The sequence below is a fragment of the Dermochelys coriacea genome, chromosome 4 (assembly GCF_009764565.3).
Source record: "Dermochelys coriacea isolate rDerCor1 chromosome 4, rDerCor1.pri.v4, whole genome shotgun sequence".
In the NCBI taxonomy this organism is placed as follows: Eukaryota; Metazoa; Chordata; order Testudines; family Dermochelyidae; genus Dermochelys; species Dermochelys coriacea.
In genome coordinates this window covers 113210103-113226005 of record NC_050071.1, presented here as the reverse complement: position 1 = coordinate 113226005, position 15903 = coordinate 113210103, and the positions used below count along the sequence as shown (strand labels likewise).

Here is a 15903-nt window from a genome sequence, read left to right as displayed (position 1 = left end):
GATATCATCTGGACTTATTTTCTCCACAGGCAGTCCTTCCAGTGCTTGGCTTGAGTCCTTCTCTGGTGCTGGGCTCACGCTCATCAGCATGAACAGTCATCTGTAGTAACCAAATGATGTGGCAAAGGCCCTCAGCATGCTGGACTCTTTATCCAGGCTTATGTACCAAAACCTGTTCCTCACATCACAAACCATAAACATTCTGGCTTTGGAGAGTTCTGACAAGATGTCATCAGCTGTGGGCAGTGGATAAGACTTTTTTCAATGCCCAATTTAGTGGCTTTGTGTCTATTTAGATGGCTTCTTTACCACCACCAAGCTGCTTACCTAGGCTATACTGGTCTCTACAGGTGTAATGATACCTCTGCCTGCAGACTTTTGAGCTCCTTATGTACTAGATTACACAGTTCCACTGGAATTTTGCTTCGTGATAAGCACGTGTTCCACTGTGGGGTCTACTTCTTGTTGCAGCTTTCCTTCAAGGCACCTGTCACCTTTGAAAACAACTCCATAGGCTTTTAACATTGTCTCCATTGTCCACAGGACTCCCCCTTTTGCTTTTTTCATTGCAGCTATAAAACTCTGATGCTGCTCCAATCAGATCTGTGGCTTATATAGCTGTATTCCCTAAGAGTGGTCTTCACTTCAGTTGGTCCTGTCTGTCATTTTTCAGGTTAGTTACTATGAGATCACATTTTCCTGTGGGCTGCATTATGTTCTTATTGTATGTTATCATATTGCATATGCTCTTTGGAATGGGTGTGTTTGAGTCCTATTCACTCCAAGGAATCACATTGCAGAAGGCCCTGCTATCCAGCCGAAATTGCACATGGTATTTCCCTTTTACCATTATTGAATGCATGGAGGTTGGTATTGTCCAACAGCCTGAACAGATATGCTCTCAGACACAACGAGAGAATCATGATGTCATTACCGCTGACTGATATGCCATCTCTCTTTTTTAAAGGTCGGTCTGAATCTTTGAGATCGTAGAATCATAAGGTTCGAAGGGACCGCAAGGGTCATCTAGGTAGGATTTTTTGTGTGTCTAAACCATCCAAGACAGATGGCTATTCAGTCTCCCTTTGAAAATCTCCAGTGAAAGAGTTTCCACAGCCTCCTTAGACAATCTGTTTCATTGTCCTACTGATTTTACAGTTGGGACATTTTTCTAATAATTTAATCTTAATTTGATATGCTTTAGTTTGAACCCATTGACTCTTGTCCTGCCTTCTATGGCAAGAGAGAACAACTTTTCTCCTTCATTTTTATGGCAGCCTTTCAACTATTTGAAGACCACTCTCGTGTCCTCCCCCCCACCATCTCCTCTTTTGCAAACTAAACATACTCAGTTCCTTCAGCCTTTGCTCGTATGGCTTACATTCCATCCCTTTCATCATCTTCGTTGCTCACCTCTAAATCCTTTCCAGTTTCTCCACATTCTTTCTATACCAAAATTGGACACAGTACTCCAGCTGTGGCCTAACCAGCTTTTTTGCTCTTCCTCTGCTCTTGCACTCTCTGCTAAAATAGGTTCATTTCCCACACTTGAGAACCCACCTAATGAAATCATGTCACACACACACGCACACACACTGCAGTAATAATTTTAGCAATGTACAGACAGGCAGAATTAATCCTCTCGCTCAAGGGCATTTACCAGTGTGACCGCAGGCTGCAGCTGTACAGTTAGTCATATATACAGCTTTCAGAAAAGAAGAAAGTGCTGGGACTATGAAGCAAAATCCATTTAAATCCTATCAGGCCAATTTGTGTATCAGTCCGTGTAAGTATTTTATGTATTGTCTAATAAAGTGTCTGCTCAGTTTTGTAACATTTTCTAGATAAAAAATGAAATATTCCTTAGTTCCCTATACACTCTGCATCCTGTTCATTTTGTTTGTATCTATTGGACTGAAAACAGAAATCTGTATACACAGATGAAATGGTAACACATATATTACAGATTAATAAATAGCCAGGAATGTGACAGTTTCCTTCAATTTATCCTATTCATTTATGTGGCATGATACTCTTTAAAATTTTCTAATTCACACTTGTACCAGTTGATAATATTAAGCCTTTAGATGCTTTTGTTTTTGAAGGATCAATTTTTTATCTGTTAAATGAACTCTTCACTCAAATTGTTCCACTGCTTTACTAATGTAGCCACATCACTTAGAAACCTTTGCAGGAAAATGTTAGGATCCAAAGAGAACCCTGCTGTTCAAAAGCGCATTAGCTCTTTGAACTCCTTTGTCCTGGAATTTATGTACAAATGGACATTCCAAAACCATACCATAGGCATTAAAATCATATTGAATGCATCACTACTCCAGCACTTGTCATTTGCTTTGATCCCTATTTTAGCTATCCTGGATTCAGTCCAGTAAATTCTAAGAAGTATTTAGCTATTTTACTTCATATCTAAGAGTGTAATCCTGGTCCTCCTTATGTCAATGGCAAAATTCCTGTTGATTTTAATGGGGCCAGGATTTCACTCTAACTCTTGAGTCTTATAGAAATGAAGGACATCAGCTGGAAATACAAATACAGGGGGAAGAAGGAATTTGTGAAACTAAAATTACTTAATGAATAAATACTGCACAGAGATAGTTTGCTATTATCTAGTGAGATCAGTAAATGAGAAACTTGAGAGCAAGATCCTGCAAATAGCTAGGTATATGCTTATTGTGTGTAAAGTTAAGCCTGTGCATAAGGGTTTGCAGAATCTGACATTGGTTAGTAATTCATATTGTTCAGGAAAGGTTAAAAAATAAAAAGCTATGTGCTAATACTTCTGCCTCCCCTACATTTGTTGCCTGGCACAAAGATTCTAATCAAGAAACAATTGATATTCATTGTTCAACAGAACATTAGCCTAATGAGGTTTGTAAAGGTAGCACAGTTTTTAACTTCTATACAAGTTGCCTTGTTCTAAATCTAGATAGACTTATAACTTGTCCTTTGGCTCAATCTTCTTCTGAAGAATACTCAAAAATACAGTTCATTCAACCACTTGTCATCTGATATCAATCAAAGCCACATCTTGACTCTGTGCAGAGGGCTGAAGGAATGTTAGATTCATGCATGTTTGTGACTGGAAGATCAAGATGGTCTACTAATGGCTGAGTAAAGATTGGTGTGCTCCAAAATGTCTGTCTAGCCTATGTCTATTCCTTTGCCAGTCCAATTGGTCCATTCTTTAACTAAGTGGATGCTTCTTTGAAAATATGTTTGAATGAATATATAGTCTGAATATTTTTCAAAGTTTCTTGAAAGCCCTTTAGTTCCATGGGAGCAAGCTGAATCCTGGTTTTTCTTCAGGGAACTAGTAGTTCAAAGCTACCATCAGAGTGTCCAAATAAAGCACATACAGGCTTTGTCCACATTTGCAGCAGCATGTAGAGTATGTGTAGTTACATGCCACAGTGAAACACAGGCTGCTAAAAATAGCCATGTAGACATGCAGGCACTGCTTGGGTGTGTAGAATCTGGGGACTGGAAGGGGCTTTGAGAGGTATTCTAATCCAGTTCCCTGCACTTAAGGCTTATAACACTCCTGCTAATACATGTTTGCTTTTTTGCAACAGTGTTGCACTTGACTCAATTTTAAAGAGCTGCATAGGGTACATACTGTAAGATTTTGGCAGGTCTGTACTTGCTTAAGTACTACACTACTATTTATACCTGTGCTAGGTGGGCGTGCATGTAGTGTATATACTCTATATGCCTGTGTAAGCCTATACATAGCCAGAGGGAGAAGCAGTGAAACTCTACTGTAATTATTATGGCTGCTCAGGGCTGGAATACATCAAATCCCCTTACTCCCAGTGTTTTTTCCTGTCAGAGCAGCATCTGTAGTTACATCAGCTTAAACTAAAAATGCTGCCTTTAAAACAGTAAAACATGTCAGTTACTTCATTTCATGCTGCAACTGGAGCAGTTTCCAAATTCTTCCATAATACTTTGTCACCTTCCTTCATTCATGTGGAACTGAATAGTTCCTGTGCAGTCTCGGGAGCAACACGGACCATGGAGTGCATGTCTTGTGCATCACAATGAATCATGGTAGACACAACTGGATGCTTTGTTCTTGGTCAGGAGATTTAGGAAGTTGATTGCATGCTCAATGGGAATCATCACTGCCCTCAGGTTTTACGGGATCTCATTCTTCATTGCAGTCATTGTATTTGAAGCTTCTGCAAATGAAAGCACCTTGGGTTACTTTTAGTTGGAAAACACAGTGCTGGCAAAGGGCTCCTTTCAGAGTGGAAGAGTGAGGAAACCAAGGTGAGTCTGAGACAAGTCAAGAATGGCAAAAAAGCTTGTCATTTTTGAAATCACAGAAAGCATGTAGAGTCCTTTCCTTAATAAAGAAGTCCTATTTTAATTCACCAATTTATGGTGGAATCTGACTTGTGTCATACCCAGTGTCAAGACATGGATACGATTCTTAGCTGAATATCACTGTGCTTTGCTCTGCAGTCTGTCAGTTTTTCGTTGTTGAAATATTCCAATATAGAATCTGTGACTGTTGTCTCTGTCATCTGTAAATTGCTTGCTCCTCGACAAAGTTCTGAAAAACAATGGTCAACCTGAGGAATTAAAAATAGAAGATGTTGGAATTTTAAAAATAAAAATGGGCTCTTCAATCTTTTAGATAATTAATTTGCAGGGATCTGTTGAGATAAATAAATAGTAAAAAGGATTGTTCTAAACATCACACCAGGCACTAATATGTGAAAGAGTTCTATACAACTTACATTAATATATTTAATTGAACACATTATTGAATTAATGAGCTCATCTAGGACATGATATAACCATTACAATTCAAATCCCTACATTTCAATGCCACCACAGAAGCTCCCCATCTGCCTCCATATCTCAGGACTTCATCTCTGCCCTGACATTGTCAAATATGTGAAGGCTAAGGTTAAGTTACTATAAAGCTGGTTTCTAGCTCTGAAGTCAAGTTCCAAAATGAAATTTAGAACAGTGTGAGCTGGAGTAGGTATTTCTTTCCATACTCCAATTGGTGTCTGATATGTCTGTTTACTGTCTTCCATCAATATAGTCATTGTAAAAACATCTGGGCTGGCCCACTGGTTCAGCTTCCAACAAGAAGCCCTGGATATATAAGACTCTGACCTGTCAAACTGGAAATGCTCCTGTCTTCATATTGACATTGGCACTGAAACCACAGTATTAAAACAGTAAAAATTAGACCTGCAGGAGACAGTAAAGCAATAACAAATATTACAGCAACATTCTGAGAAAACTATTTCTAAGAAATAAAGCATTAACTCTTAAGTTTACAGTCCTTTGAAGAAAGAAAAGGAGTACTTGTGGCACCTTAGAGACTAACATTTATTTGAGCATAAGCTTTCGTGAGCTACAGCTCACTTCGAAGAATAATTAAGAGGACTATCAACGTGATCTCCCTTACCCCTCTGTGCAAAGTCTCACTGACTTCTTCAGAGAGAAAAGACTGGCAAGTAGAGCTGTGTGAAGTACAGCTTTTTTGTTTTGCTGGCAAGGGTGGAGAGTAGGCAACAAATCTCAATAATAGTCACAGGAGAGGAGGAGAGAGTTGATTTTTTGTTTTTTATTGGGGGAGGGGAGATTAGGGGCAAAACCTGTCAGAGCTGGGCAAAAAAAGTTTTAATCAAAACTTTCAGAGAAAAAAAAAGTTTCAGTGGCATAATTCGTATTGATTTTACCAAATTGTTTCAAACAAAAAACCTTTAATGAAACTCTGATTTTTGGATTTTTTAAAGGTTTTTTTTTATTCCAAATGACTTAAATTTTAAAATGTTTTAAAATGCTCAAATCAAGACAATATTTCATTTTGTTCAGCTGAAATCTTTTCCACTTTTCATTTGGCAAGATTTCTGTTCGATCTGTAATGAGCTTTGTTCAATTTTTCAGAGTTGCCAGCAAAACGAAAAAGCTATACTTCATGTTGCATTGACCTCCTCTTCCCTAATTTAATCTTGGATTCCCTCCAGTCTGGCTTCCCCACTGCTTCATTTGATTGAAGATGCTCTCACTAGAACTTTTAACATTTTTCTTGCCAAATTTCAGAGTCTTTGCTCCATCCTTATCCTTCTGCCTACCTTTTGACACTGTTGATCATCCCCTCCATCTAAACATGTTGTCCTCAAGATTATTATACTATCCTCTCTTGATTCTCTAACTGGTCTGGCCATTCCTTCAGCAAGTCTTTTGGCAGGTCTTCTGCCTCCTTTTCCTCTTGCCCAGTGCCTGTTTGAATATCACTGACTCACTGGTTCCTTCCTATTTTTACTTTATACCTCCTCTGGCTTCAACTCCAAGCTCTATGCTGATGACTCAGAAATGTTCTTATCCACTCCTGATGCAGTTTTGGAAGAATGTAGACAATGTATCTCACCACTATCCTCCCTCTAACTCAGAGCCAGACCCATAACCTGGGGGTCATCTTTGATTCCCCCTTCACCTTTTCCCACCCATCTAAACAATATCCAAATCCTGCTGCTGCTTTCTCAATAACATATATAAGACCTATTCATCTTTTTACCTCTACAGCAAAACTCTTGTTTCAACTCTCATGATGTTGCCTCTTGAATTCTGTAATCTCATGTTCTCTGGGCTTCCTGACATCCAAACTGGCCACCCAGCCCACCAGGCTACATGCAACTGCCAAGATAATCTTCCTTGCTGCTCACTCTGACCATATAACTCCCTGCTTTAAATTCTTCCAGTGGCTTCATGTTCTCCACTGCATCAAGATCAGGCTTCAAACCCCTAGCTAATTCTTTCCTTCCCTACTTATTTGCTCTTTCCTCATTGTCCCAGGCACCACTAATTTGACAAACCATTTTTCTATTCTCCCACAGTTATCTCTGTATGGAATGCCTTACCTGTTCTGTTTCACAAACCCACAAATCTGTCCTCCTATAGCTACTTCTACAAAGATGCCTACAAGAAACTAGCTGGCTGCTATGCCTTTACATCAAGGACATAACTGGGAAAAAAATATAGATCTCCCAACCACTGGGTTAAATATTGCATTAAGAGGATCTGGCCAATCTCCTCCTTGGCCACTTTCTTTTGTAACTCTTCTCCCTGCCTCCCTCCATTGTCTGTCTGTCTTGTGTTTTTAAATTGGGGCAGAGACTATACCTTTTATTATTTGTACAGTATGTAGCACATTGTGGACATAAAAAGTATCTGTTACTGTAATTTCACTATCATTTGAGTATTATGAACTGTTAATATCTCTGGACATCTTATTCAATCAAAGCATCCAATCAAAATATTCTAGGAAAAACAGAAGTGATCTTGAACAGTCTGTTTGACTCTTAGGGCATATTCTTTTGCAGAAAAAACAAAATGGAAGCATAGTCAAAAACAGAGGTTTGCAAACCTTTCCATAAGGGAACATTAATCCTCAGGAAGTGTAACAAACACCGGCTTTGATTTCCCTTTCCTTCCTTATACAAGCAGGAAAAGAAGTGCTGTAGAAAATTAGGAATCCAGATAGGAAGCAATATACAGAATCTAAAATACCTTGGGTCTTGTTAGCATTAGATAACCATATGGTTCAGCTGAAACCATAGAAAAAATAGACATACTAATTATAGCATCAGTGATGAAAGCAAGTTTAACTCTAGCCTTTATTAAAACAGCAGCTGAAGAGATCTCATCACAATGGAAAAATGGTCTAGAATATAAAGGATACCCTAGGTTTGTTACCCAAGGACCACATGATAGCAATCTGTATACAGTTTTTAAAAAAGTCATGATCAATTTGGTTTTAGTACATACCAGCTCTGTTGTCATAATTTGTTTTACTCTGGCATATAGATTCTGATTCTTCAGTCTCATAAAACTTTCTTCAAACATAATTGTAAACTGTACTACCTTGATCTTCATAACCTTGTTTTTTTAGATTTGCTGCTGGTTCTTATTTTTAACTTGCTTATGAGATCAGCCAGCTACTAAAAATTAGAGTGGGTTGGGAATTTTTGGACAAAACAGCTTTTCCATCTGAAAATGCTGATCCATCAAAACCAAAACGTTGTGGAAATGTATCGGTTTCAAGCGAAAGATAGACCCCAGAATAGCTGATAGCCCAGTGGTTAGGGAATTCACCTGGGCCTCACATATCTCAGGCAAGAGCAGTAACCATCAGGCCATACAGTCAGAATCTCTCTCTCCCCCCCTCTTCTTTCCCTCTATTGGGACTGTTCCACTATGTATCCATAATTATTCACTGGGCCAGACAGCAAGAGTGACCGTATAACATAGTGGTGAGTGCACACTCCTGGGATGTAAGAGATTAAGTGAGTGCACTGAGTACAGTCCTGGGCTATTGGCTACTCTGGGCACTCTCTCTCTGATTTCCACCAAAATAAATAAATGTCTGTTTTCTTCCAATGCAGAATGAAAACAAGTTATAATCTCAATTTTTTATGGAACAGAATTCTTGTTTCCTTACTAAAAACCCAAGTGCCCAAGTATGATTAACTTATCTTTGCTACATTTCCATCACAGTAACCCTGGTGCTCCATAAGCTCTATACTATGTGTAAAGAGCATAAAAGACTTCAGGCAACAGAATAGATTTTACAAGTTCTTAATTTATTTAATTAAAAATAAAATAAAATACAAAAAAAACGTAAAACATGACAGCTTACCCTGCCTAGAATATTGTTTAAGTAGAATTTTGCAACCTAGAGGTGGGCTAATGAGATGGTCTTTGGATCCAGATCAGATACAGATTAGAATCTGGGGATCAGTTAAAGAGTGAAGTAGGGCCTTAAATTTGACAGGACCCAACCCTTGCATTATTTGAGATTTTGCCTCCAAAAGACAAATGAAGAAAAATCCAAAATCTTGCAAGAGTATGGCTTAGTAATGTGGTATCTGAGCACATGGATTCATCAGTCACTAAGTTAAAAAATGCTCTCGTTTCAATAAAGCCACTTTTTCCTATTGCAAAATCTTATAGAATCATAGGACTGGAAGGGACCTTGTGAGGTCATCTAGTCTAGTCCCCTGCACTCATGGCAGGACTAAATATTATCTAAATCAGTGGTGGGCAACCTGCGGCCCGTGGGATGCACATGGCTGTCAGGCACGCACCGCTTCCTGCAGCTCTCATTGGCCAGGAACGGCAAACTGCGGCCACTGGGAGCTGTGGGTGGCTGTGCCTGTGGACAGTCGATGTAAACAAACTGTCTTGTGGCCTGCAAGCGCATTACCCTGATGGGCTGCAGGTTGCCCACCACTGATCTAGACCATCCCTGACAGGTGTGTCAAATCTGCTCTTAAAAATCTCTAATGACAGATTTCACAACTTCCCTAGGTAATTTATTCCAGTGCTTAACCACCCTGACAGATTTTTCCTAACGTCCATTCTAAACTGCCCTTGCTGCAATTTAAGCCCATTGCTTCTTGTCCTATCCTCAGAGGTTAAAGAAAACAATTTTTCTCCCTCCTTGTCTTTTATGTTGAAAACTCTTGTCATGTCTACTGTCAGTCTTCTCTTCTCCAGACTGAAGAAACCCAATTTTTTTTTTTAATCTTCCCTCATAGGTCACATTTTCTAGATATTAAATTATTTTTGTTGCTCTTCTCTGGACTTTCTCCAATCTGTCGACATCTTTCCTGAAATGTGGCACCCAGAACTGGACACAATGTTCCAGTTGAGGCCTAATCAGCATGGAGTAGAGCGGAAGAATTACTTCTTGTGTCTTGCTTACAACACACATGCTAATACATTACAGAATGATTATTGCTTTTTATGCATCAGTGTTACACTGACTCATTTAGCTTGTGATCTACTATGACCCCAAATACTTTTCTGCAGTACTACTTCTTAGGCAGTCATTTCCCATTTTGCATGGGTGCAACTGATTGTTCCTTCTTAAGTGGAGTACTTTGCATTTTTTCTTGTTGAATTTCATCCTATTTACTTCAGATCTTTTCTCCACTTTGTCCAGATCATTTTGAATTTTAATCCTATCCTCCAAAGCACTTCCAATCCCTCCCAGCTTGGTATTGTCTGCAAGTTTTATAAGTTCTCTATGCCATTATCTAAATTATTGTTGAAGATATTGAAGAGAACCAGACCCAGATCTGATCCCTGTGAGACCCCACTCGATATGCCCTTCCAGCTTGACTGTGAACCACTGATGATTACCCTTTGGGACCAGTTTTCCAACCAGTTATGCATCCACCTTATAGTAGCTCCATAGGTTGTATTTCCCTAGTTTGTTTATGAGACGGTCATGTGAGACAGTATCAAAAGCCTTACTAAAGTCAAGATATACCATATCTACTGCTTGCCCCTATCCACAAAGCTTGTTATCCTGTGAAAGAAAGCTATTAGGTTGATTCGGCACAATTTGTTCATGATAAATCCACGTTGACTGTTACTTATCACCTTATTTTTTCTAGGTGTCTGCAAATTGATTAAGTATTTGCTCTATTATCTTTCTGGGTACTGAAGTTAAAATGATTGGTCTATAATTCCCTGGGTTGTCTTTATTCCCCCTTTTATAGATTGGCGCTATATTTGCCCTTTTCCAATCCTTTGGAATCTCACCTGTCTTCAATGACTTTTTGAAGATAATTGCTAATGGCTCATATCTCCACAGTCATCTCCTTGTTGTGAGCCAATAAGCAAGATTCAGTTTAGATTAGTTAATGGATGTTTGCATTGGTTCACCGGACCTGAAAGTGGATGAGACATCAGTGGTAATGCAAGCACAAATCTCTGATTTCAGGGTAACAAATTTCCCCTTGTAAAACTGAGTTATAATTATTATGTGAGCCAAAATATAAAGTAATAATGAGAGAGTTTCAATAGCTGAGGGAATTATAGAAATAGTGTTTAGACCTCTGCCAGCAACACTCAGAGATTAGACCTCAATTCTGATGCAATAAAAGAATAATCTCAAGAATATGTTCCTGTCTATAATTGTGTGCCAAAATATAAAATAATGAGATGGTTCCAAGTAACTAGGGAAATTTCTGAAGATAATATAGTTCTAGGCCACGGGCTGCCAGAATCAGTTAGATGCAGGGGCTGGGAGGAAATGTCCTCACCCCAATTTTTCCAACTACTGTACAGTAGATAAGGGAGGTCCACTAACAGGCAATTTTTCTTTTGCATAGAAAGTGTGAAAATATCTTCTACTGAACTCAGATGACCTTCCTAGTCACATCAAATAGGCTCTACCAGTTGAGAATACGAGGACAGTCACTATGTGACTTCTATCATATGACTTATACCATTTAACCTCTCTCAGCAAACCATGTTCAAACTCAAAATACACCATGAATAGCAGCTTGAAAAACGCTAGTGAATGTTCAATCACAGCAAAACAAAAATTCACTAAAAGTTTTTATGAAGGGTTTGAGGGCATGAAAGTAACATGGGAAACCACTGCTTGTTCTTGGAGGTTGGGGGAACTTGAATTGAAGCCAGTTTGAGGAACTATGGAGGATCAAGTACAATAGTCTGCACAGCTGCAAATTTCAATGAAGTTTGTGTGTATGTGTGTCTGTCTGTGTGATGATAATGTGATGGATCTGCTAGGCTGGGGACTACAATTCCCATTAGCCTCCTCCTCCCTGCAGCACATCCCCTTCCGTTGGGTCAGGTAAGGGGAAAGGTCATGAACCAGGACATAGCTGTTTGAGGAGCAGAGGCCACATGGCAGTGCAGGAGCTGCAGGGAAGTCCCAGGAATTGCAGAGACAGCTGCATGTGGAACAGACTGTGACTGCTGGACATTACAGCTGTGTGCAGATCTGTGTGGGACTTAGGATGGAGCAGCAGTGCTTGGACAGGGGAACCAGTGCAGATGGGCCCCAATGAGCCTGGCCTGGAAACATTTGTGCCCATTTGCTTGAAATAGAGACTGGACTGGAGGCACTAGGCCTGAAGAGTCCTGACTCTTGTTTGGGCCCCTGGGGTAGTCCAAACAAGAACTGCTATTGTTCACTTTGAACTGAAATAGTTTAAGCCTCCATAGCTAGGGTATTTGCAACCTTTCCCTTTCCTGCCAGCCACAGTAAAACAACCTTTCCTTAGCCATATGTCTGAGTCATTATTGGGACCTACCAAGACTAGTGCCTACAAGACTAGTTGCTGAAGCATCTACAAATTGCAGTACACCTGGCACACTAGGGAGTAGCCCCAATAGTTATACTACCTTCCTATCCCTCCTGCTGATCACAAGGATAAGCACTGTGGTTAAGACAGCATGATGCAGAGAGCTAAATTGGAAATATGACCCAGTCTATAAAAAAAATTGTTTTTTTCTTAGTCAAAAGCAGAAAAATCTGGCAAAAAGCCCTCTATGAAAAAGTTTAAAAATGGCATTGAGTGAACAATGAATTTCTTTTGTCTCTTCAGGAGAGATTACAGATGTTGAAATTTTTCATAAATATAAATGGGAGAGAGCAGACCAGAATGACTCACTTTATCATATAAATGATACTGCAGATTAAAAATTATATACAATATATACCTTTAGTCCTTGTTTTCCTAAGAGACAAGAATGATTCCTTCGCTATACTAGATTTTAAAAAAAATTTGCAGACAAATCATTTTGCCCAATTATAGTATATTTATTGCACATACAACTGTGAGTACACATAATTATATTAGGTGTCAGTATATTTATGCCTGCATCTATAATTTTTACTCCATGCATCTGAAGTAGTGAGTTTTTTTACCCATGAAAGCTTATGCCCAAATAAATCTGTTAGTCTTTAAGGTATCAACGGACTCCTCATTGTTTTTATAATAATTATAGATGCGCCGGTTGCATTAACTTATGGTTGAGATGAGTTTTGCATTTAAGGCAGAGATTCAAGCATTTTATTACATATGGAGAATACAGCAGATCCCAAAAATTACGGCACTGAGTACAGAGTGATTTTCTTGAGAATTTACAAGAATGGGTTCCTTATGAAATTTAATTCCCTGTTATCCAGAATAATCTTAATGGCAAAAGAGATTCTTCAAAATTTCCCATATTGTTAAAACACATGGAAGTCTAATGCATTATCTGCATTTAAATAAGTGTTTTTTAGGATTAACATTCTTTGTCACTATTTTTCATTGCTGAAATTTCTTCTTTAGCTGTGACCAAAGAATAATGATCTCTTGAAGAGAAAGTCACAAAGATTTCCCCTTTTTCAAAATGGCTGCTACCTCTATTCTTTTCAGTGGGATTGGAGACACAGCCTGCCCTCATGAAAATGTTAACCCTTCCCCTCCACCCAGGGCTGGCCTTACGTTGGAGGTGAACTGAGGCAGCCGCCTCAGGTGCCAGACTGTGGAGGGGTGCCACTAGGACCCAGAGTGTAGAAAATTGTGTCTGCTGCTGGTGCAAATGTATCCTCTCTGCTCTAGATGCACAGAGATGGTGGAGTGCTGTGCTGGAGGAAGGAGGGCACAAGAGACAGGCAGGCAGGCGAAAAGGTGAGAGGGAACACCACAAAGCGGCAGGAGCTGCAGGAGAGAGGGGAGGAGGAGGAGGAACCTCTTATGTTCCTCTCTAGAACCCCCAGGAGCCTGGACTGATTAACACCAGCTTCTCAGGGAGCTTCTTGTTTCCTGCTGCTTCCCAGAACCCACTTGAGGGGAACAGGCAGTCAACTGAAGTAGTAGGAGCCAGTTAGGCCCTTAAGACACTGATATATTCCCTTATTCAGGCCCTACTACCAGCCTGCTTATTTGTCCCCTTCAATTGAGTGTTGAGAGCCACTATAGCTGGCACAGCTAGAGTCATGAGTGAAAGAAGAACACACCCCTCTGGAGCAGCATTCAGAAAAAGAAAGCAAACAAAGGAAGCTTTTCTATCTAAGCAGGAAGGAGCTCTCCTGCGATACATAGACACAAATGTTCACGGTGAGCCTTGCGGCCCCAGTGAGGATATGAGTGGTTAGGAGATGCCTGATCTTCCAGTTAGTCAGAGTGCAGGTGACCTGGCAGCTACTACAGCATCCATATGTCCATTTCAAAGGATGTAACCATGCACATTCCTGAAGAAAAGTGCAGATCAGAGAAGAGTGTTGTACAGGCACAAGAAACAGCTGCTGCTGAGTTTAGTTCCTTAAGTCTAGATGATCTAGATGGACCCACTTGAGCAGTAGCCTGAGGGACTTCCTTGTACTGCATGGGCCACAGCAAGTGAAAAACTTCATGTTCCCCAAAGACAATGAAAATAGAAGTTTCCATCCTACACATTACTGGCGTGAAATCCCCAATGGTGACAAAGAGGAGAGGCCATGGCTTATGTACTCAAAACCTCAGAGTGCTGCATACTATTTTTGTTGAAAACTCTTCCAGTCTAATGTTCCAGCCACATTGGGTTCTACAGGAACAAAGGACTGGAAAAATCTGGCATGCCATGAGAAGGAAGTAAATCAGCAAGCATTCCATAGGTGGAAAGAGCCTGAGATGAGACTAAGGTTAAAGGCCACCATAGATGATCAGCATCAAGAGTCTCTTTACTGGTAAAATGTTCTGAAAAGGCTCGTTGCCATTGTGAGAATGCTTGCTACCCAAAACACAGCACTGCGTGGCACTTCAGATCAGCTGTATATGCCTGCAAGAGAGCTGAACTCACCTGGTGGCACCTCCTGCTGGTTGTCCTTGGGAATTAGCTCATCAGCCTCTGGAGCGCCCTCTGCCATCTGGTGATCCGCCTTACCGCCGGCCCCAGTCCCTTCCAGGACCCGGTGCTTTCTCCCACTGGGGTGCCACCCCCTGGCAGTACTCCAATAATCCCTGAGGGTCTCCCCTCCCTGGGGAACCCCAACCCACACCTTACCTCAGTCTTGGCTACTGCCATCACTTAGACTGCAGTGGATCAGCCACTCATCACAGGCAAGGAGGTTTGGACCTGCTGCCTCTGTCTACCCATGTGCTTCCCCCTTGCAGCCCCAGTACCTAATAGGCCCTAATCTAGGCCTTGCAACCTGGGGGTTTTCCAGGCCAGAGCTCCCCTGGCCTTTCCCCCTCAGCCCTGCTCCAATCTAGGTACTCCCTGGGGTCCCTGCAGCCAGGCCCTTCCTGGAACACAGAGAGAGACTCTGACTAAGCTTCAGCCTAGCAGCCCCTTTATAGGACCAGCTGCGGCCTGATTGGGGCATGGCCCAGCTGCGGCCATTTCCCCCATCAGCCTAGCTTTTCTTGCCCTCAGCCCTGGCTCTCACCCAGGGCTGGCTTTTAAGCCTCACAGGGCAGGAGCGGGTAACCACCCCGCTACAGTGCCAAACAATGGAAACTTCCTTAAAATTATGGAGCTGATGGCTGAGTTTGATGCTGTACTCTAGAAGCATCGAAGAAGAGTCACCACCCAAGAAATGTACACACACCACTACCTTGGAAAAACAATTCAAAATGAGATCATAGAGCTACTGGCAACAAAAGTCAAACAGAAGATTGTGGCAGATCTGAAGTCAGCAAGATATTACTCTGTTATTCTGGACTGCACACGTGACATCAGCCATACGGAACAAATGATTTTAATGGTGCGTTTTGTAACAACAGGACCTAGTGAAAATGTCCCTGCAATGGTGACTATCAAAGAGCATTTTCTAGAATTTATTGACATTGATTATACTACAGGAGCTGGTATGACAAATGTGCTTCTTAAAAAGTTGGAAGATATGGGAATTGGGATAGCTGACATGAGAGGTCAGGGCTACGATAATGGTGCCAACATGAGAGGAAAGAACAGAGGAGTGCAGACACGGATCAGAGAGTTAAACCCTCGAGCTTTTTTTGTCCCAGGCAGTTCTCATTCATTGAACTTGGTGGTTAGTGATGCAGCATCAGCTTCTAGTGAGGCTGCTGAATTTTTAAATATAATTCAAAATATCTATGT

General features: G+C 40.7%; 1 long non-coding RNA gene across 1 annotated transcript; it reads right to left on the bottom strand.

The window, feature by feature from the left end:
* Window positions 1-1503: 1503 nt before the first annotated feature.
* LOC119854933 lies at window positions 1504-15108 on the bottom strand. Its single transcript, XR_005292688.1, has 3 exons — window positions 14641-15108; window positions 5155-5232; window positions 1504-4598 (listed from the first exon to the last, which is right to left on the bottom strand). It is a non-coding gene; the product is annotated as an uncharacterized LOC119854933 (long non-coding RNA).
* Window positions 15109-15903: the final 795 nt, after the last annotated feature.